This window comes from Podarcis bocagei (assembly GCF_964188305.1).
Source record: "Podarcis bocagei genome assembly, chromosome: 3".
Taxonomy (NCBI): Eukaryota; Metazoa; Chordata; class Lepidosauria; order Squamata; family Lacertidae; genus Podarcis; species Podarcis bocagei.
Window position 1 is genome coordinate 48,518,876 of NC_138127.1, and position 23,934 is coordinate 48,542,809.

The 23,934-nt window shown below is 42.2% G+C and overlaps 1 long non-coding RNA gene across 10 annotated transcripts in view; it reads left to right on the forward strand.

The window, feature by feature from the left end:
• LOC308582827 overlaps positions 1-23,934 on the forward strand; it is a 106,995-nt gene that overhangs the window by 56,304 nt on the left and 26,757 nt on the right. For 7 of the 10 annotated variants that reach the window (XR_014005868.1, XR_014005869.1, XR_014005870.1 and 4 more), the window contains one exon: positions 8,036-8,124. The exons of 1 other annotated variant lie outside the window; for it this stretch is intronic. This is a non-coding gene — a long non-coding RNA (uncharacterized lncRNA). Of the gene's footprint in view, positions 1-8,035; positions 8,125-16,806; positions 16,932-23,934 lie in introns of those variants that run through there. 2 more of the 10 variants (XR_014005876.1, XR_014005877.1) reach the window with 1 other exon arrangement.

Genomic DNA, 23,934 nt, shown 5'->3' on the forward strand with positions numbered 1-23,934 from the left:
TGAAATGTTAGGGGGAAAGTTCTTCTTCTTTTCTTTTTTAAATGTTTGTAGCCTCTATTTTAGAATACATCTGCTTCAAATCTGTGTCAATTCACTGCACGCTTTCAGTGCAATTTGTTTTTGCAGTATTGTGATGATAATGAAAATATTTTGTTCAATATAAAGCAATAAAAAGAAAGCTCTGTAACGTCAGACTTGAGGACCCGTGTACATGTTCACCCTCCCAAATTTTTGTTTTTGTGATACCCCATAATCGGATATCAAAGAGGGAAAAAAACACCTACCTGTTTTAGACATATGCTCTGTTCGAACAACACTTTAGGCCAGGGGTCAGCAAACCTTTTCAGCAGGGGGCCAGTCCACTGTCCCTCAGACCTTGTGGGGGCGGGCGGGCTATATTTTGAAAAATAAATAAATGAACAATTTCCTTTGCCCCACAAATAACCCAGAGATGCATTTTAAATAAAAGCACACATTCTACTCATGTAAAAACACGCTGATTCCTGGACCATCTGCGGGCCGGATTTAGAAGGCGATTGGGCCTTAGTTTGCCTACCTGGCCTTAGTTTGCCTACCCATGCTTTAGGCCCTGGTTCTCAAACTGTTTTCTGGGCCACATTTTCAGAATAAAACTTCGCTCGTGCCACACTGATCTTTTATTGATGAGAAATACATTGAAAAACACAACTAGGATTGTCCTCAGTATCACTTGGTGCTGTTGCTCTCATTTTGAAAAAGAATATCTATCAATATTCTGCAAATAAGGTTACATCGGAACTATACTACACCGAAATGTTTAAATGTTTCTTTGATTGCCCTCGAATCTTCCTGCCACACTTCCCACCCTCTCCTGCCACACCAACTTGCTGCTTAAGATGGGCTGTTGCTGCTTTGATTCACTTGTAGTTCTATCTCTTTTAAATGACTGTTGATGGTTTCTTGGCTTTTTATTATTTTCTTTTTAATTATTTGCAAGATGCCTAGAACAGCCTTCTCTAGTCTGATGACTTCCAGATGTTTTTGACTGCAACGCCCATCAGTCCCAGCCAGTATGGCCAATGGCTGAGGGATGGTGTGAGCTGGAGTCCCAAACATCTGGAGGGTGCCAGATCAGGCAGGCGTTTTAAGAGGATCTATCCATATAGTCCGTTCAGAACATTTCACTGCACTCCTGATGCTTTAGTGGGACCAAGAAATAGAACCCCAGTGGAGCTACTGCAGAGAAAGGGAAACATTTTTTAATTGCTGGAGTTATCAGGGTCAGAAAACAGGGCTAGTCTTCATTCCTGAGTGAATCCCATTGCTTTTTGCTACAAAGGTAGATGGCTGGCATTCCTTCCCATGAGAAAAAAAGGTAAACATTGCACTTAAGGACCTTGTTGCATTAGGGAAAAACATGCCCACTGGGTAGTCAAGCATCCATCATAGGGCATGAAATGTGCTGTGTGTGTGTGTGTGTGTGTGTGCACGCACGTGCGCGCGCACACACACACACTCACTCTCATAGCAGGAATCTCTGCAATATACTGGCCTTCCATTCACACACCCCTTGCCATTATAATGGGCAGTTGAGACTAGATTTGTAGAAATTTTATTTTGCGAAACATGGAATAGCTGTAATAAATTTACGTAAATGGCCTCAAAGCCACAACCGCAGAAGAGACCTCTTCATTCAAAACGGATTGTGATTTAAGAGGTAAAATGAAAACAGCAGGCACCTATAAAATAAATGAAAAAAAAGTGGGCAGATATAAATCTAATTCAAAAGTTAAGACAATAAGTAAACAACATCAATAGCTTCAGAGACCTCCATGGCCAAGGACAGCTCTTTCTAAGGACATATTTGCACAAGGCATTTAATAAAGAGGATTGGGCTGCCAGTTGCAATGTATGTGACCTTGCACAATATGTGCCAAGGCTGCTTCATCCATCACCTGTTCCAGCACCAGTTCTACACCAGTGTAAATAGATGAGAGTATGGCTATTAGTGGCCACTAGCCATGAAGGCGATATTCTGCCTCTGCCGTCAGAATGAACAGCAGCTGGGGAGACTGATGTTGCACTCGTGTCTTGCTTGGGGGCTTCCCATAGGGATCTGGATGGCCACTGCGAAAGCAGGATGTGGGACTAGATGGGTCAGTGGCCTGACCCATCAGGGTGCTTCTTACGCTGGGATGTGCTTATGATGGCAATGACCATGGGATGAATGTGAGATTTGTGGGTTGCATAGCAGGTCCCTGTAAAAGGTAAAGGTAAAGGACCCCTGGACAATTAAGTCCAGTCAAGTGTGACTATGGGGTTGCAGCGCTCATCTCGCTTTCAGGCCAAGGGAGCTGGCGTTTGTCCAAAGAGAGCTTTCCGGGTCATGTGGACAGCATGACTAAACCACTTCTGGTGCAATGGAACACTGTGACAGAAACCAGAGCGCATGGAGGCGCTGTTTACCTTCCTGCCGCAGCGGTACCTATTTATCTACTGGCACTTTGACATGCCTTTGAACTGCTAGGTTGGCAGGAGCTGTGACAGAGCGATGGGAACTCACCCTGTCGCGGGGATTTGAACCACCGACCTTCTGATCGACAAGCCCAAGGGGCTCATTGGTTTAGACCACAGCACCACTTGCGTCCCTGTATTGAATCTGAGGAACCCTGGAAGGCTGAGGGGATAGAAAATTGTAATATTGCACATGTTCACCATTGTGTGGTACATTGCCCACAATTAACATAGACCAACATAGTATGAGGAAATAGGATCTCATGTTGAGAATAATAGAGGCAAGAAACTTGGATGATGGCTCAAAATAGTACCTTTACATTATTATTTACCCTCCCTTCACCCTAAAGTCTCTGAGTGGGTTACTAAAATTTGAATACAACATTAAAAACAGTTCAAAAACTTACATGTACAAAAACATACATTCACAAAAAAGTATGATGTGATTCTTTTAGTTTGATTCTGAACCCTGAGATTAGAATTAGCCAAACAAATCCAGTTTTCCTGGCATTTGTCAGCCAGTTTCTGTGGAATACATCTGTATTCCAGCTGTTTCCTTATGAGTTGTCATTTCTTGAATACTCTAAAGAGCTTGCTTCAGTTAAAGGTCTAGAATCGTCTCCCTTCTTTGCACATGTATGTGCTTGCAGTTACACTGCACCATAGTTTGTTTACTTGTTGAGGTTGTGTGTAAAGCACTGTTCTTCAACATGTATATTTCCACACAGGCATGAAAATGGCTTAGGAGAAAAAAGTAAAGTATCTTGAGAAAACAGATGGTTGGCACAAAATGTCTGAAATCCTGATCATTAGAGTAGCTTATGAATAGGGTTATCAAAATATGGCAACTTTCAAAATGACTGGAAGAATTTTTTTATTAAGATTTGGAAGAGACAGAACCACAATTCAACCAAAATTGCTTGTTTTTTTTGTTTTTTTTTTTTTTAATACTTAGTTGGGACAGTGTCCTGTACCCACTTATCACACACAAGCAGAGGTTGGGAGGCAAGAAAGAGATCCCTATTCAGGCAAGTAATGGTAGATGCTTGGCAGCAGATAGAGTGCTCGGGAGTCACGAGTTTTGAGTTCGGGGACAAGGCAAAAAAATAAAATAAAATCAGAACTGGACTGAAGTGACGTTGATGTCCCAACAAGTTTCATGAACAAGTTTCAGCAAGCTTGAAAGGTGAGGTGTGATCACTTTGTGAGACTCACTCACTTTGCAAGAATATAGGGGTTGCAAATGCACACTGTTGGGGCAGGTGGGTCTGCCTTTATCTGCAAAGGTGGTGCCTGGTTCTAGGTAACAAGACTGCATCCTCCTTTCCAGGTTACTCCTGCCTGCCCCTCCAGCTGGTCAGAGCACTCCCCAGCCTCTATGGAGGCTTTGTCCTTTGCAGAGGGTCACTGGAGTAGGCAGAGCTGGAATCCTGGCTCCCCATTCTAAAGTAGTCATGGTGAAGGAGGGAGATCCACTTTCTCTGATTCTTCCTCCTTCTGCGTCACAGCTGGGCGATCCAAACCTGATCCCTTCAGCTCTTCAGGGTTCTCGAAACTGTGCTTTTGTTGTTGTTGTTGTTGTTGTTGTTGTTGTTGTTGTTGTTGTTGTTGTTGTTGTTGTTGTTGTTACGCCACATTTTCTCCTGGAGGGACTCAAGGCAGCTCAGGGGTAACAGCGCATGTTCCTGATATTCTTGATTTGTTCTGGCTGTTCCTGATATTTATTTCTGTTTCAATTTTACCACTCAGGGAAACAGCAACAGAATCAGGAAAAATGCATATCCTTCTATGTAACAAACCTCAGTATTAATTATAGCTATCGTTACTATTTTGGTCCAGTAGGCAGACAGGTGAGATACAACTTAAATAAAAGGTATGTTTAATACAGTGGTGCCTCGCAAGACGAAAAGAATTCGTTCCGCGAGTCTTTTTGTCTTGCGATGTTTTTCGTCTTGCGAAGCACGGTCCGTCGCAACTGCGCCTCTTCAAGCGGCTTTAAAAAAAAAGCGCAAGACGTTTTCGTCTTGCGAAGCAAGCCCATAGGGAAATTCGTCTAGCGAAGCAACGCAAAACCGAAAAACCCTTTCGTCTAGCGAGTTTTTCGTCTTGCGAGGCATTCGTCTTGCGGGGCACCACTGTAGCTACAATCACTGTCTGCCTCTCAGCAATCCCAGTTTTTAATTATACTCAGCAATGCTGGGGACATAACTAGCTAAATGTCCAGGTAAATTTTATGTGTGGCTAAACACAAGGCATTGTCTGAACTTGCTGGCATGAGATTATATAGGAACCATGGAGGTTTTTCTTCCTCTTCCTCATTTGAAATGTCCTCTGAACGTACATTTAAGTCACAGACAAGTAAAGTCCAGTGGATGGCATGCATGCTAAATTGTGCCTAAAGCTTCTTCATGAAATTCATGGTGTAGCCCACAATGATCTTGAAAGATCTTATGGCAATTTTGTCCTAGAGACCTTGGAAAATCTTCTCTGCATCTTTATTAGCCAAGTCATCTACAGCATGAGCATTCTTGAATGATACATGACCGTGAACCCGTGTTCTGTTACACTTTCCCTCCCTCTCTACCTTGTGGTTATCTGTGCATCAGCAAATGCTCTTTCATGATAACTCTCAAGGTTAATGTGCATAATGATTCAAGATGTTCAAACGCTGTGACAGTTTTAGCTTAGACACCGTGGACTAGCTCACTAAGTGACAGTTTTTCAAAAATGATCAAAGCTGAATCTTCATGACATCAGTACTCTAAACTATAGTCAGGCTCGCCCCTGGGGTTTAGCTCAGGGACAAATCTATGGCGAGCATGTTGAACTGCTTTGGCCCAATCATGCCTTTTGGTGCTCTGCACACATCAATAAAGGGTCAGCATTAATTTTCCTGCATGATTATTTGAAAGAGTATGGCATTCCATGTGAAAAGCTGTACTAGCTATCTCTGTGTCCATTGTAGCTAGTGGTGCAGCAATAAAAGTGCTACCACATCTGCAAAGCTAAGCAGGGGCTGGTATGGTTTCAAACTGGATGGGAGACTGTGTTGAGATTGCTAGATTGCAGGGGGTTGCACTAGATGACCTTGGCGTCCCTTCCAGCTCTACATTTCTATGATTCTATGTAGAGATAAAATAGCACCCTTTTGTGGAAACAGGCATGAGGGGAAGAATAAAGGCAGAGCTTTATGGAATCTCAGACTGAGGGTTCAGTCTCAGTAAGGATGAACACATTTGGCAGTTTAGGTTCTTCTCAGCTTCTCGTTTATCCTATCTGTAAATGCAGTTCTCCACATTTCCACAGTAGCTTGTCCTCACAACAATTCACCAGCATCTAGTGCACATTTTTCCTAATGTACATATTTAGGTATGCAATTTTGCCTAAGATAAACATTTTTGTCTTCTAGCTTCATCCTGAGCCTTGCACAACTCCTGACTCAGGGTTTCTGTCTCATTTTCAACCCCTACTCATATCTTTAGGCACCAGGTGAAAATGTTCCTCTTCAACCAGGCCTTTGGCTGATTAATATTATACAGTCTTTTAAATGTGTTTGTGGGAGTGGGATTTTTTGTCTTGTAGTTTTTGTTCTAACTATTTATCTGTGCTTTTATCTTTTATTTTTATATTGTGAACCACCCTGTGATCTTTTGATGAATGGTGGTATATAAAACTTAATAACAATAATAACAATAATGTACAAATCTAGAAGTGTGTACTTTCACACAAACACTTGTACATGTATAGGGATAGCTTGTACCTGTGTTCAGTGTAATGTGTGGAGAACACTCTCTCTCTCTCTCTCTCTGATTCTCTTCTCATTTATTGCAATATTTTCTTCAAATCAGATCATGTATCGGCAGATCGAATCAGATGTGACATAGCAAATTAGATGCCTTTACACGGTGATGTATGCCATAAAGACATCTCTGAACTTCAGTAAATAAAATCACATGGATCAACACAGCCCATCAGATTTACCTATTGACATTTGACCAAATGTTAATGCAGTGCCACACAATTCAAAAGCAGGTTAAAATTACAAAGCTAACAAACAGATCATCTTGAGGGGGCTTGCCAGTAATATCTATGGAAAAGCGAATCAGTTTTCACTGTAGGTGAAATTGGAAGTTAAAGTGTGGGGTCAGCCCTAATCAAAGTATTTCTCTTTTTTTAAAGACTCCCCTGCCCCTTTATGCTTAGACTTCCACCAGAGGCTTTCTGTTGTGCCAGAAAAACAAATGTTCTGGACAACATGAGTATTTTTCTTTCACACGGTATCAGGCAAAGTCTATAATGTGCCTATGGAACAACAGCATGCAGATGGAACTTTGATATACACCATTGAACACCCATCTGTTTATCTTGCACTTGCTGTTCTTTACCTTATATTTGCTCTTCTTTGCCCTCTGAACACCTGTGTACTCACTTTTCTAATACTACTTTCTAATACTTTAAAACTTGAGTGCTGCTGACATCTCACAGGGTCTTCTGATGAGGGCACTGCTCAAGGTAATAACAGTTGTGAATACTGCTTTTTTCCTAAAAAAAATGTTTGGGGAACTCTCATTTTATAGCTCAAATTGGGAAAAATAAATACAGTAAATGGACAAAAATACGATGATTCCAGAAAAAAGAGCACTGGTTGTGAACATCTAACATCTTGGTGTGCCAAGAGCCAGTGTGGTGTAGTGGTTAAGAGCAGTAGACTCGTAATCTGGTGAATCAGGTTCGATTCCCCGCTCCTCCACATGCAGCTGCTGGGTGACCTTGGGCTAGTCACACTTCTTTGAAGTCTCTCAGCCCCACTCACCTCACAGAGGGATTGTTGTGGGGGAGGAAGGGAAAGGAGAATGTTAGCCGTTTTGAGACTCCTTCGTGTAGTGATAAAGCGGGATATCAAATCCAAACTCTTCCTCCTCCTCCTCCTCCTCTTCTTCTTCTTCTAACACTGCAACCCTATGCAACTCTATGCAGATCTAAGTTCGAATTTAATGTTTGACTTTTTAAAAAAGCTGCTTGTTTTATAAATCAAAGGGGATCACCTTTTTAAAAAAGCATAAATGTATTTTACAATACTGAGTGTGTTTGTGTGTGCATGTGTGTGCGTGTGTATAGAGAAGGAGTCTATAAAAACCCCCCAATAAAAAAGCATTGACCTCTAAGTGTAAGGGGAAAATGTAACAGGAAAAAAATGAAGTGAGTCATGGGTGAGGAACACAAATGTGGAAAATACTAGTGAAAGCTACTTCCAGATAAAGTATTTTTTTTGGTGAGGGTATTGAGATAGGGGTCATTATTTAAATACATCATAAAGGTCCACCAAATATCCACATAATCTCTGCAGTACATAGAAATGTTAAGTACCGTATATCATTTCCCAGAATGCTTTTAGAACCTTACAGGTCCACCACATATGATAGAACGTGCCTTCCTTTTGCTTACATTTCCAGCAGATATTTGCACTTGTCTTATACATTTTTGCAAGCTTACTAGGAGTCAAATATCACCAGTACATCATTTTCATATAATTTTCTTTCAGCGTACAACATGCTGAGAATTTCACCACCGCCCAAGCCTCCCTTACCTTGTTTGTGCAGCGGTGCCTGGCAGCAACAATTGCAGATTCTGGTGAGATCTTGTGACAGGGGTTAAGGGCTGACCTGTTCCTTTGGAATCTTGGTACCTACAATTCCTAATAAAAGGCTTCTGGGTTTGTTTGTTTTCACAAAAGTTATTTTAAACATTTTTTCAATTCATTATACCGTATTTTTCGCTCCATAGGACGCACCTAACTGTAAGACGCACCTAGTTTTTAGAGGAGGAAAACAAGAAAAAAAATATTCTGAACGAAACAGTGGATGTATGATTTTTGTGGTTCATGCTGTGGCCACAGACATGATATTTGATTTGATGGTGAATTTGAGGTGAGCCAATGCAAAAATCCTGAGGATCCATGTGGATCCATGCTTTGTAACCATGTTTTTGTGCCATTGCGGCCCCACGAAATAGTGGATGCGTGACTTTTTTGGTGCAGGCTGTAGCCATGGACATACCATGTGATCTGATGGTGAATCTGGGGTGACCCAGTGCAAAAATCCTGAGGATACATGTGCTTTTACCTCTCCCCTCTCAGGCAGCCTCCTTTATCTCCAGCTTCCCTTATCTCCCTCCTGATCCCTTGCTGATCAGCTGATCAGCGGCTTTGTTTCAACACCCCCTTCCCTCTTTCTAAAAAAATGAGCACGATCTGCTTTTTGCCCCTGGGCAATTCGGCTCCAGGGACCACGCATTTGCTCCATTAAATGCACAGACATTTCCCCTTACTTTTTAGGAGGAAAAAAGTGTGTCTTATGGAGCAAAAAATATGGTAAGTTCAATCTAGTTTCATGGGGCTTACTGCAATGCAAATGCATATAGGATTGAACTTCCCCAAATATCCCTCTTCTTAAAAACTGGGGATACTTTATTAGAAGCAAAATATGGCAATTCTGGTATGGAAGGAAGTAACAGGAAGGGATGGAGCAGTGAAATAATGCGTTGAAAAAGAAAGAGCCAACACTTCTTTAAACCTGTTAAACTAGTTTTAAAATCCAGCGTGCAAATGAGTCACAATGAATCCTCCCTGCATCAGGTTGACCTTGGACATTTTTTAACAAACTGAAATGTAAAAATGAATTATTGTCATATGCACTGCAACTAATTAAGAAATCACACATATATACATCTGGTTCAGACCCAGATGATCATCTGCAGCATCTTGAAGGCCATGATGCAGCAGGGATCACATGGTGGTATGTGCCAATAGCATGAACTGGAGCCTTCCATCTGAATTACTGTGACTCAAGTAATGAAATCCTGGATGGCTGAAGTCACAGCAGCCATGTGTATAAGGTGCCAGTTTATGAATCAGAACCTCCAGGTGATCTCTGATGGATTGAGAAAGCACCATGGACTCTGCACACTCTCACTGGTGGGGCTGCCCAAGACCAGGCCGTTCTGTGGATTCAAGAACATCCCATTGCTTTCAGAAGAATTTTTAAAGACTCTCTCAAGCCACTCTATGAAGGAAAACTGTGAGAGACAGTGTCTTATAGTGGTTAGTGTGTGTGAATAGAACCATGAAGACCATGCTTGGCAGGGGGTTGGACTCGATGGCCCTTGTGGTCTCTTCCAACTCTATGATTCTATGATTCTATGGTTGAAATCCCTGCTTGGTCATTGGGGAGGTCATTCCCCCTGAGCCTAATCGACCTCCTAATGTTGTATGGGTTAACATGGAGGGACAAAGCATCACAAGTACCACCTTCAGCTCATTGGGGAAAGGAGGGGTATAAGTTCAGGAAATCACCCATGCACCTGCTCACCAACCAAACAAACAACCAACAGCAGAAAAGGGCATCATTTTATTTGGGTGGCAAAACCTTCTTGGTTACGTAGATACAAGATGAGAAAACAGGGAAATATTTAGGGTTGTCTTCAACGCAGGACGAAGTAAGTACTTCCGTCAGTGCAAGTATATCTAATTGTGTAATCAAACCTTCCCCCCTTTTCTCTCCACACACCACTAAATCTGTTGTAGGTGCTTCCTCAATCCTCTAGAGCAGATATGGGAGGGTGTGGGTTGAGCGCAAGGGTGTGTGTGTGTGTGTGTGTAAGCCCTGGAGGGGCCGTTGCACTGAGGGGATGGATTAGCAGAATACCCCACATGCCCCTCTTCTCTGTCTCTCTCTCTCTCTGTGTCTCTCTCATACACACATGCAAGACACTAAGGAAATGCTAAATGATTTGTCAGTTTTGAGGCAGTTCATTTTTTATAGTTCATTTCCTCGACCATGTAAAAATCTATAAAAAGCCTCCACAAGGAAGTTCTTGGGGAGAGTGTGGGGGTTTCATTACTGGAGATGAGTTGCCCTGTGGCCGTTCCTTGCTGTTAATCACAAGGCGACAGCATTGGCTAAAAATATAAAAGGGCAATTATTACCAACAGATTATTTATCTCTTTTCTGCACAAAACAAGGGAGTTAAAATGCGCAAACACACACAACAAACCACGAGAAACCCGGGCTGCTTTTTGTTACGTAGGCTTTAATTTGTATCTAACACTGTGTTCTTCGCACTTCATTAGCCATCGAATTTGTATCTGAGGCGCAGTGTTTTGGGCAGGCTGCTGCATAGTTGGCGATGTCAGAAGCAATTACTTTCATGGATTTAAGATTTTATCATACGAGCCTCTCTTTTCTGCTATCAGACTGGACAGCGCAAACAAGGCCATTAAACATTTCATCATATCTTATCAGCTCTCTGGAGCTTTCATCTCAGCAGAGATTATATCTCACTTTGCATGTGAACAAGGAGGGACGCTGGAGAGAACCTTGGCTAAACCATGTCAGTCAGGCACCCGAAACCTATTTTTCTTTTCTCTCCTGGCCTCTTTCCTGACGCACGGGAATATTTTCCTTGGGCAGCAGTGTCAAACGTAACAGTTGATGACGAACGAATGTTATGTCAAAAACCATGACAGAGAGCACAAGGGGATTAATTGGAACTGGTGCTTGCCAAGGTTTGGCACCAGGCCTCACACTCAATTCTGACGCTCAGCGGTTAGGGCCCTGGCCTGAAACTCGTTTCCAAAAGGGCCATAGGCCAGTTTGAGTTGTCTTCTTAAAAATCAGGGGATTATGCATGATTCTAAATTGTGTAGGTAGGTTCCACCCGTGCAGGAGAATCACTCCCACCCCCCACCATTTTACCCACAAAGCTTCTGGGCTGCTTTGCCCGCCAGCATTTAAAATAGCTCCAGAGTTTACAAGTGAATCTGAGGCAACAGTGATGCGTACTTAGCTTGTCTCCAGGTAAGTACTTTGGAATTCATTTCCACAGGAGGCAGTGATGACCACCAACTTGGATGGCTTTAAAAGAAGACTGCGCAAATTCATGGGGGATTAAGACTATCATTGACTACTAGTTATGATGGCTATATTCTGCCTCCATGGCCAGAAACAGCAGTGCCCCTGAATACCAGTCACTGGCAACCATGGAAGGGAAGAGTGTTCCTGAGCTCAGGTCCTACTTATGGGTTTACCACTGGCACATGGGTGGCCACTGGGAAAAGAGGTTGCTGGACTAAATGGACCATTAGTCCAGCAAGCCATTCTTATGCTTTTTAAATGACCTCTATGGACTATGGGGAAAGGGAAAACAGAAGTTTGTGTCAAGGATGAATTACAGAATTGTAGTGTTAGAAGGGACCCCAAGAGTCATATAATTCAACCCCCAGCAATGCAGGAATCACAGTTAAAGCATCCCTGATAGATGACCATCCAATCTCTTCATAAAAACCTCCAAGGAAGGAGAGTCTCCCACTGCTCAAGTCTCCCAGTGCCTATCATGTGTAGTTTAGCCCAGAATAATTAGGGAATAGGATGAAAGAGCCCTTTGCCTGTGTTTTAGAGTATGTGGATGAGGTGTACAACAAGAGAACCATGACAAGGGAGCAGTTGTTCTTCATGCTGAGGAGGAGGGAATTAAGCACATCAAAAAAAACGAAGATCATGGCCACTGGTCCCATCACCTCCTGGCAAATAGAAGGGGAAGAAATGGAGGCAGTGAGAGTTTTACTTTCTTGGGCTCCATGATCACTGTAGATGGTGACAGCAGCCATGAAATTAAAAGACGCCTGCTTCTTGGGAGAAAAGCGATGATAAACCTAGACAACATCTTAAAAAGCAGAGACATCACCTTGCCAACAAAGGTCCGTATAGTTAAAGCTATGGTTTTCCCAGTAGTGATGTATGGAAGTGAGAGCTGGACCATAAAGAAGGCTGATCGCTGAAGAATTGATGCTTTTGAATTATGGTGCTGGAGGAGACTCTTGAGAATCCCGTGGACTGCAAGAAGATCAAACGTATCCATTCTTAAGGAAATTAGCCCTGAGTGCTCACTGGAAGACAGGAGTGCCTGGCGTGCTCTGATCCATGGGGTCATGAAGAGTCAGACACAACTAAATGACTAAACAACAACAACAAAAAACTATGGATGGAAGAATATGCAGAGCGTGGATTTCAAAGGAGAATCACCTTATCCAATCTGGATGGGTTGTGGTTTGGATCAGGTCACAAGCCCACTATAGTCCACTTTTGAGTCTGAAGTCTTGTGGATCCCTTTACACGTGGTCTGAAGGCCCCAGTTGCCTCTATCCATTTTTAATTGGTTTTCTTTTCTTTTAAAAAAGTTGCACAAATCACTTAGCTGCTCACAGCCTGGAGAACACAGCATGTGGCTCTTCTTGCTGTCACAGGCTTTCAATAGCATGGAAGAAGTCCTCCCGGAAGCAATGGAAGTGTATGGTGCTCTGCTGCTCTCAGAGAAGCTTACATGGGGAAACCATGGCTTCACTCTGTTTTTACATGCCCTGATGTTTTATTTGTTGCTTCATGCATTGATCCTATTCTCACAGTTGTGGACAGGAAGCCATAAGAAATGAGGCAGAGTGTCCATACCAATCTCCTATCCCTCAAAAGGTATGTTTGTATGAGGTGAGGAAGAGGGAAGAAAGAATAATTCTGTGGGGAGAATCTCCTGGGTACTTAGTCTTCGTGTGATCACCATATTTACTTGCTATTTCCCTGCATGCTATTTCCCATGTTAAATCTTTTTAATGTATGAACCAGGCCTGCAAAGGGGTGAAAGGTTGGGGTGCATTAGGTCCTGAGGTACATATGTTGTATGGTGCTGGAGACCAGACTGAGCCAGGATGCCAGCTGCATATCCAGAGCATATCTAGAGCAGGCGAAGAATCAAGTTCCATGAACACTGATTTGATTTATTATATTTGATTTAATCTTTATCCTACCCTCCATCCAAGGAGTTAAGAGTGGCTGAGAGCTAGCTTGGACCGACAGACAGTAACTGACCAGAGGTCCATGAGTAAGCTTCATGACAGGGTGTGGATCTCTCTATCTGGAAGGGGAAATATTTCAAGGTCAGTGGATGTTGTATTCAGGCAAAAGCATCTCTCGCTCTTCAAAAAAACCGAACAATCTATTGACAACATATGCTACCTATTTAGACTTTCCCTTTGCCTCAGTGTTAGCTTTTAAACCTGTTTCATTTGAAGGATTTGAAGCGGGTAATATCTAAAACAAAATGACATAAAATCAATTGATCAAAACCAGTACTATACATTATAACATAAAAGAACCAGTACATTATTGAACTTCAGCCCCAAGGGACCAGATCACACAAACATGGATTTACTGCACTCCTCAGAAGTGCTCAGGTTCCGACTTTGAGCCACCAAGGGAATATGCAATTTAGTACTGGTTTTCAATTTGCTATTGTGTTTTGTAGTTTGAATAATTTTATATGTGTAAACTGCCCTGAGGTTATTCATTACAAAGGACAGTATGGAAATGGATTAAATATTTTTTTCTATCCGTCTGTCTATCTTTATATCACATACCAAACAATCATGCGTTAATTTTTATAAGCAAGACTTCATTGTTAATAGTTGTTATAAAAGCTGATGTATAGTAAGTCAAATCCTCTGTCCTAACTCTTTGGTCTTTTAATATGTCCACCTTTTGATCTCTCTATCTCTGAATTTTCCCATTTGCAGCTGGAACCTCTTTTCAGTTAAACTGTTTCACTCGCTAACCCCTTTCTCTTCCCCCATTGAACTAGTTTTTTCTCTCTCTCTCCAAGCAGTACATTTTCTGCCTCTAAGTTGTCTTTTTGCTCTTCTCCTGCAGTCCCTTACATCACTGCTCCTGTCTCTTTCCTCCATGAATTCTTATTTCAGCTCCTCTCTTGCCTCAATGTTGGACGCTTTGCTCCTGTCTCCTGCTGTTCTCTATACTTTCCCAAACCCTCCCATCTGCTGAGATACCACAAAGAAAGACTGGAAGAGAAAGCAAAAAGTAAGGCATAATTAGAGATAGTTGGAAATCCTTCATTCTCCCAATACAGAAAGGTTACAACAGGCTTGAATTTGACATCCAGTTGAGAGAAAGCTCTAGGGCAGACAGGTCAGCACCAGATTTCAGGGGTCTTTGTCATGCTCCAGCATTTGTGTTTATAGTGGAAGCACGAGTAGCTGGGCACTGGCAGATTTCTAGCTATATGTCATAGGTGCAGAATCCAGACCTTCTGCAGCAGATGGGCTCCCAAGTTACATATTTCTGTACATTGATAAGTGAGACCAGTGGTTTCCAACCAGTGTGCTGTGGGGTCAGAGGTGCCCTGGGCAACACTGGCCTCTGCCCCTCTTTCCTTCCCTCCCTCCTCTGATGCCCTCTCACATCTCAAAAGCTTGTACTGCCATTGTTGCAGCTGCCTGGAGGACCCCCAAAGAGAGGGAAAAGGAGAGGAGGCTGAGGGAACACTCCACAAGGGAGGTGTTTGAAAAAGGGTGAGGGGCTGCCAGCTCTGCAGGCAAGGGGTGACATAACTGGGCTGCTGAGCCCCACAAGGGTGCCTCAGACAGAATGTAGTTGGTCAAGTGATCTGTGGACTTGAAAAGGTTGAAAACTTCTGAGTTAGAGGATACCTTTGAAACATGACCACAAGCAATGAATTTCCATTGTTGAATTCTAACATTTTAGTTTGTTGTCTTGTTTCCACTCTTCATTTCCCTTGCACTCCCAGACTGCAGATTTCATGTCAGAAGGTACTGGATTTGCATGACAAAGAGATGCAGACATTCTTGTATAAATAAAAAAGAATGGTGCTTTCTGCATGCAGCTGGTTGGTCACTACTAGACCCTTCATCTGATCCAGAAGTCTTCTTCTTAAGTGAGGATGGTTGGACATATTTAATTTAATTTAAAAGTGAACCTGCCTGATTTGCACCTTCCAAAATGCTGCCATCCTTTAAATCCACACTTCTCTGAAATCTGCAATGCAGTTCTCCACCCAAGTAATGTGTGCAAAAATGCATATATTTTAGAATGCACGTATTAGAGCAGGGGTCAGCAACCATTTTCAGCCATGGGCCGCTTGACCATCCCTCAGACCATGTGGGGGGCTGGATTATGTTTTGGAAAAAAAAATGAACGAATTCCCATGCCCTACAAGTAGCCCTGAGATGCATTTTAAATAAAAGGACACATTCTACTCATGTAAAAACATGCTGATTCCCAGACCGTCTGAGGGCCGGATTGAGAAGACGATTGGGCCTTAGGATGCCCTTGGGCCTTAGGATGCCTACCCCTGTATTAAAGAAATGACACACAGAAATGTATTGTACCAGAGGAAATTGCTTTGTGAAAATGTATACATTAGGCAAAACTGTGCATGCAAATGTGTATATTAGGAGAAATTGCTGATGAATTTTCATGAGGACTTTAAAAATAGTAATAAAATGCCAAGTGATGTTGGGAAATGCAGAGAACAGAGCATAAGATTAGAAAAATAAGAAACTGAGAGAAGTCAACACTGATGAATTCACCCATAGCTATTCTTAAGGATAATATTTTATAATACACAGAATAATGATATACTGGTCAGAAAGATCTTTATTTCTGTGAGAAAGGGGTTCTGCCCAAGAGTGTATTTTGTTTTTGGATATTGGCATGGCAAATGGTTTTCTCTTCTTTGTTGTTGTTTTTTAAAGGTTGCTTGAGGCAAGAGTAACTGGATATATATTACATGAACATTCTTGGAAACCATACGATAACAGAAAGTCCTGGATAATAAAGAATTTTATTTAAAATAAAAAATAGGGAGTTTATTTGATTCTCCAGTTGTGCAAATGGATTTTATGTACTTTAAAATGAGCTAATTTTGATAGATGCAGGAGCGGTAATAGAGATATGGTTACTGGAGCCAGACGGTATGAGTTTTCTCTTTCCGATCCTTCTGCTGAGAATTGCTCTGCTACTTAAGGAAGCCAGCAACAAGAAAATAGACAGAAAACGCAGGAATCTAATTCGGTTAAAGATAAATCAAGAGATAATTCTGATGAAACAAAGCTTTGTAGCCCTTGGAAAGCAGCTGCAGAAGCATGATAGAGCATCCCAATATAAAGGAAAATTACTTTGCTCTTTATACAAGCCCAGAATTCATCTTTTCATAGTTATTAGTGTGCCTTTGATAACATTAGTGTGTAATATTTAATTTGGTTCTCCTTGAGAAATCATCATATGTGAGTTCAAAGGAGAGGTGGGTGGGGGGAAGCCATACGAGAGGGGTTCCCCCTCCTCAAGGCAGCTGATGGATCACACTCTCAGCATGCAACAATCCAATGTGAGAAAAGAACAGTATTCATGTACTTCATCACTTGATTAACTTAATACTGCCATTCATCACAAGTCTGCCAGTACCACACGGAGAGATGAGTGGCCTTTAGATCTGGAATCCTGTTTGCTCATGGCTCCTTTTCTGAATCGGTGGCAGGGAAGAGTGAAGTGGTGGGGTGTCAATGTCAAGTCTGGCAGGTGAGTTCTAGTCACTCTCTGCCAAAGCTATTGCCATCCTATGCCCATTAATTCTACCTCGGGTTAAAAAGCTTCTTGGATAAAAATCCTTGGATGGCTAGCCTGCCTTGGAATCTTGTATAGCAGGATGCCTTTGGTATCTAGGAACATCCAGGAAAAAGGCTACAAAGCAAGCAAGCCCTCATAGATCACCCTTGAGCTCTGCGTGGTAAAGCTCTCTTGACAGCAACCTATTCCTTGTTTGTTGTTGTTTAGTTGTTTAATCGTGTCTGACTCTTTGTGACCCCATGGACCAGAGCACGCCAGGCACTCCTGTCTTCCACTGCCTCCCGCAGTTTAGTCAAACTCATGCTGGTAGCTTCGAGAACACTATCCAACCATCTCGTCCTCTGTCGTTCCCTTCTCCTTGTGCCCTCCATCTTTCCCAACATCAGGGTCTATTCCAGGGAGTCTTCTCTTCTCATGAGGTGGCCAAAGTATTGGAGTCTCAGCTTGAGGATCTGTCCTTCCAGTGAGCACTCAGGGCTAATTTCCTTCAGAATGGATAGGTTTGATCTTCTTGCCGTTCATTGGACTCTCAAGAGTCTCCTCCAGCACCATAATTCAAAATCATCAATTCTTCGGCGATCAGCCTTCTTTATGGTCCAGCTCTCACTTCCATACATCACTACTGGGAAAACCATAGCTTTAGCTATATGGACCTTTGTTGGCAAGGTGATGTCTCTGCTTTTTAAGATGCTGTCTAGGTTTGTCATTGCTTTTCTCCCAAGAAGCAGGCGTCTTTTAATTTCATGGCTGCTGTCACCATCTGCAGTGATCATGGAGCCCAAGAAAGTAAAATATCTCACTGCCTCCATTCCTAGCCAGTCCCATTTTGGCTAGAAGCTTGGTGGCACATAACACTTGAGTTTGCTGTTAGAAGGAATGCTGCAAGATTTGCTCTTTTCTACTGACTAACAAGCCAGTCACTAAGCTACTTTACAACTAATCTGTTTGCCAAGAAAAAGCTTTTCCTCTGTGTAGCACATTGCAGTGGGATTCTGACATATATTCCTTTCTGTTGCTTGCCCTGGTAATGTAAATTTTAACATAATTATGTAGCAGTTTTCTTGGAACACAGCCTACATTCCATATGTTTGTCTCTTTGTGATGGTTTGTTTCCTAAATCTCTGTGTAATCAGCTGGTTGGAAAAGTTTAGCACCTAGTCTTTTTCTTCTAAGGATATGTTGTTTTTCTGCTAAAGACCTCACTGTGCACAATCATCAGGAACCCAACACATTCCTTTATTATTCACAGCACTGAAATATTTTGTTTATAATTGTTTGCCAAAGTGCCATCACAATTGATTTGTACCGGCAAAGGAACTGAGTGAATTTTGAAATTTTGTCCAGCAATTAGCTTGCATGTCATCAGCAGTCTCCTGCCCAGATACTGGCATCTGACAACTGGGAAGAGAATAACACCGCTTGTAATCATAGTAGCCTATCACTTAGTCATACGAGCTCCTTGGATGCTTCAATCTAGTAGCTCAGCCCAGCCTATGATACTGTGATCCTTGGAGGTTAGTTTGATGACTATAAGTAGTAGGTGTTTTGTTTGTTAAGGGGCTAAGGTTGTGGAACTTCATTTTTTTTTTAAAAGAGGAATATTGTAAATCCTTTCTATTATTTTAATGGCATTTGTAATCACGGTGTGGTCATATTTTTAAAATTGCATTGTGTTTTTTTTTTAAAGCATTTTGAGCTGCCTGGTGCACCAGTCTGGGACCAAAAGGCATTTTATATAGCAGTCTTTCTATTGATGTTGGGTCATAGGCAACATTGGTCATATGCAGAGTAGACCCACTGATATGTGAACCAGGCCAATATGGCGCCATGCCTGGCATGTGCAGATGGGTCTTAACATTATAAAATGGTTCCAAACTGTCTAGATGCTGAAAGTCAACCAATTATATATTACATTTCTGCTTTCTTCTTTTTTCTTTTTGTGTGTGTTTTTTTTTGGAGATTTTGAATACCAGCCTTTCGCCCTTGGTGCATTTCGTAATAGCACAAATTAATACCATAAATAAAAACATGCTTAGTCGGTTATCTGTGGACATTTTGCCTTATTCAACTATTTTTAATTTAAAAACTACAACAGAGTTAGATTCATCAAACGATGGAAAAGAGAGAAATGAAAAAAATATTTGTCCAGGCAAAGGAGCCAATTTGTGGAGTCCTCCTGCTCCTCTTCAGGGTAGCATTCTGTATCTAAAATATTGATACTAAGCTGTTAAACATTGACATAAAACTACTGACTCAATCCAGCAATGGGAAACGTGTCGGAGGAACAAGTAATTAGCAAATGGTATGAACAAAGAGAGAAATAACTCCTAGTTAAGTAGAATATTGTAAATAATGGATTTTATTCAAACAAGCAAGAGTGTGAATTGCTATAAAGTAAATATCAATTATTCATGCCGTTTAATATTTTATTACACCCCTCATAAACATTTACATTAGAACAGCAGTGAGCTGTACCCTGGAGATTCAGCCTAAGCAAACAAGCTCTCCTCTCCTTTTCTAAGCTCCCGAGCTCACTGTCCATCACCACTTAAGCCCAGGATGAAGTGAGCTGAAAATTGCACCACTTCTGGAGGCTCCAAATCATGTCTTGCTGCTCCGTAATGAGAGGCAGCTTTAGGAATTTCTGAAACAATCATGTCAGGCTTTGAATGAGGCCGGCGCTGGAATAATCACATTCTAAACAGTTGCCCTGATCTAGCAGCTCAATTTCTACCACACAGAGCTCTGTGAAAGCAGGGCGTCTATGATTTCAGTGCATCGGATTCATGTAGGGTAGTTCAGGCTGTGCTGATCACCTGGCTTGTCCTCTTATCCAGCAGGGACCAACACAGTACGGGTGTACAGCCTTCACAGAGCAAGTTCCCAACGTTGAGCATAAGAACATGGCCAAAGGTAACAAGCGCTTAGCTGTTCTGTGGCCACCTCACATGCTCCTGATTAGGGACCAAAACACTGAATTAGGGGTACAGAAATCAGGGGGTGCCTGGGCTTCCATACCAAGATTGCAGTTGTGTTAGTAAGATGCTACACCAATGTGGCATGTGTTCCACTGTGAACTGTGGCCAGTGAATGGGAATTTATTTAATTTTATCTCCCATCCATGTACTAACCAGGCCCGACCCTGCTTAACTTCCAACATCGGGCGGGATCGGGTGCTTTCAGGGTGGTGTGGCTGTAGGCTGAATTTATTAATTTCATCTAAAGCAGCCTTTCTCAACCTGTGGGACCCCAGATGTTGCTGAACTACAACTCCCATCACCCCTAGCTCAGGGATGATGGGAGTTGTAGTCCAACAACATCTGGGGACCCACAGGTTGAGAACCGCTGATCTAAAGAGTTTTATGCCACTCCCCACAAAATGTATCGAAGTGGTGAACAACAATGTAAAAACTACATAAGAAATATATACACTATATGGTACACCAAGAATGAAAAGTAAAAAGTGAGCTGGTTGAAGAAGAGTCTGGAAATGGTTGGGTGATCAAGAATGAGGGAAACACTTCACTGAAGATGCCCCCCGAATTCCAAAGACTGCTCCATAATAGGAGCTTTGCTGTTTATTCCAAGCCTGTCCCAGAAATTCTTCAGTTACAGAGCCACTCTGTTCACTCCTTCTCATTGCTATTCTGTGCCCCTGACCACAGTTTCTAATCTTGGTTGGCTTGTGGCCCAGTGGTATACATAGATGACGTCATACTCAGGTGCCCCAGGCCGTAACTCTCCTAGGTGTGCTCTATGAGGGAATGGGGTTGTATATTCTGCTATGTCAAACCTTGCCACCGATTTGAAAAATGTGTTGCATCACAACATTAGGAATTGCAGCAGGTTTATTTTCTAAGAGCTGGACACTCCATAACAGTCGGAGAAAACAAAACAAAATGTCACACAGTCTGACAGTAAGATGTATGAAATAATGAGTAAGGAATAGTGCAGTAGTTCAAAAAAGAAGGTATCAGGAAGATGTATATGCTATCTAACTTTTTCGGGGTGGGGGTGGGGGGAATGAATACTTTCAAGATGACTGACCATGTTTTCCTTTGATCTCAGTCACTGATTTCTTGACGATAAAAACTGTCTCCAAATATCCAGTAACTTGGTGACTAAGAGCATATAAACTGAAGCATAGATTTGTTACTCTGTGCTGGAGCTGCAAACTAATCCATATTAATGTCCCACTTGTGATAGCCAAGTGGGAAAGTTTCCAAGGCACATGCCAGTGAATGTGGCAGAGTCACATCTGTCCAAAGGAGAAGGATCCAAACTCTAGCCTGTGATTGATTTTGAAAAAATGATAATGGACGCCATGTGCACTGATCAAGACTGATAAATTGCTCTAATTGCTTTTGCTTGGGTAATGTTCACTGGCCAGCCATGTCAGGATTGTATATTTATATTCATATTTGCAACATATATCTCTTCCAAAGTGTGAAAACTGAAAGCAGGACCTGAATGCAACAGAACCATCTCCACTTGTGATTTCCAGCAACTGGTATTCAGAGACAGTGGAGGTGGAACATAGTCATTCTGGCTAGCAGCCACTGATAACCTTATCCTCCATGAATTTGCCTAATCTTTGAAACATAATCACCCACTGCTTTAATAAGACTCAATCTCCCCACTACACTTTGCAACAGCACCACAGCCAGAGGAATTAACCAATAGTGGTGGGTGCAGGTAGGACAATGTTGCTTACCTGCCTTCTGAACACTGAGTACCATAGCTGCCAGTTCCTGGCAGGAGGAGGGACAATGCTTAGGGAGCTCAGTGTCAGTCTGATGCACCTGCAGTTACACCTACAGTATGCTTGCAACATGCTGATCTCCTCATGGCCCCTCCTTCTCAGAAACAGGCAGCAACAATTGGTGTTTGGATTGGTGTTTGAAAGATGCTCTGCCTACTGGATTTAATATTGTTTTAGTTTTCATTTCCACAAATAAAGCTACTTGTGTTTTACCTAGCCTAAGAACTGCCTTCCTAGTTGTCATAAACTGGAAAGACAACAGAGAGGAGGATCCCGGTGAGGGGATTAGCCACAGCTGGTACACATTGGGGCAAGCTGGGGATGGAGAAGTAGAGGTTGAATGCATAGAAAGTACTCACAGGGCAACAGAGGACATTGAGGGGATAGGGATCAGTGCACAGGAACCAGAGAGCAGGACCCATCACCAGAGTCAGAGGGGCCCATGAACCCAGTGGGCTCTGAGGCATAGGGAGCAGTGGGAGGTACGCTCTAGGAGGCTGAGGCAGGCAAGGCACACAGCCCAGCTCACCTGCTGGCCAGGTGGGGCTCATTAGTTAAGGAAGGAGGTGTGTGATTTCTCAGCTGGATTGGGCTCAGGACAGGTAAGGATCACATGTCTTGTCAAGCCCAGATGCTGCAATCAAGATTCAAGGGATAAAAGGGAAGCAGAGCTGCAGTGCTTTTCTGCTCAACTTTCCCATGTTGATGGACCACGGCTTTTATGTCCTAGGAACTCCATGGGACTGTGCTTTTGGGGACTGAACTCCAGGTCCCCTAACCCTGGATCGGCAGCCGAGGCGGTAACCTGGCCTGACTGTTGGACTTTGGACTTGGCTTGCTGTATTGAACGTGGACCATGATTCTTGACCTGTTGGGTTGCCAACATTTGCCCTGGGGACTGTATATACCAGTGGGACTAGTCATGAGGTTCAGGACATTATTTAACTGGCCGATGTCAGGGATGACAAATCCGTTTGTCAGAATAGATTAGGTCAACTGGCACTGGGCTGGTGCTCAGCAGCCATATCCAATGAATTATTATGAATTTGTATTGAACTAATTATTGAATAGTTTGTTTTTTCTTAATATGCCATTGCTTTTGTAAGGATGATATTAATAGAAATTTTGTAAAAGTGGCATAAAATATTACAATCTACCCCAGCCAGCATGGCCAACAGTCAGGGATGATGGAAATTGGAGTCCAAAAACATCTGGAGGGCATTGTATTGGCTATCCCTGCTCTAGCTTGGTGAGATCTACCAAGAAAGGCAATTATTCCTTTGGAAGGGGCCATAGCTCAATGACTGAATACATACCTCCGTGTCCCATGTTCAATCCCTGGTATCACCAAGTAAAAGGGTCAGGTAGCAGTCGATGTGACAGATCTGTTTCAGACCATGGAGAACCACTTCCAGGAAGGGTCATCAGAGCAGATAGCAGTGGATTGGATAGACCAGAGTGTAACCAGTTAGAATGGTAAGGAATCTTCCTTTTCTCCTATTCCTTCTATGCGCCAATTGAAATATATGTCTAAAAACGCTTATCCATTTTACAGAACTGGAGACAGTCAACATAAATTAGTCATACAGCTCATGTAGATCTTATAATGAAAGGGGTTACTTAAAGATAGTTTATTTTTAAAAACCAAAATTATTATATTTGTACAATTTACCTCTTTGTCCTATTGATTTTATTTGTCTTGGCAATATACAGTTGAAAGGGAGAAATGAAAATGGATTGCAGTTTAATTGTCCTGGAGAGATTTTTTTTTTTAAAAAATTGCTCTGGAATTTGGTTTGGAGTTTCAGCAAGTGTGGTTTTTCAGCCATTTGCTTTTCAGCACCAATAATTCTAAAGCAAACGGTGTAATTCTGAGACAATTTTACAGTTTCTTTCTGACTTGGCATATTTTTTTATGAGCCAGGGGGAGGCAATATGTTTTAACAAACCTTACTGCATCCCTACCCCTCTTCTAAAAACAAACAAACTGAATCAAATTAGAACAAAAGCCAGCCACCCTTGACCAAGGGCAAATCTTTAATAGCTTGGTAGCTATCCAGGAATCCACCCCCCCCCAAGTCATATAACAGTCTTATGTCTGTGAAACAGATTATTACTAGAGTTGAGCTGAATATTCTCCAATAAATCCTTTCAGTCAGAAAAATGGGCTTTTGAGGGAGTGAACGACTTACT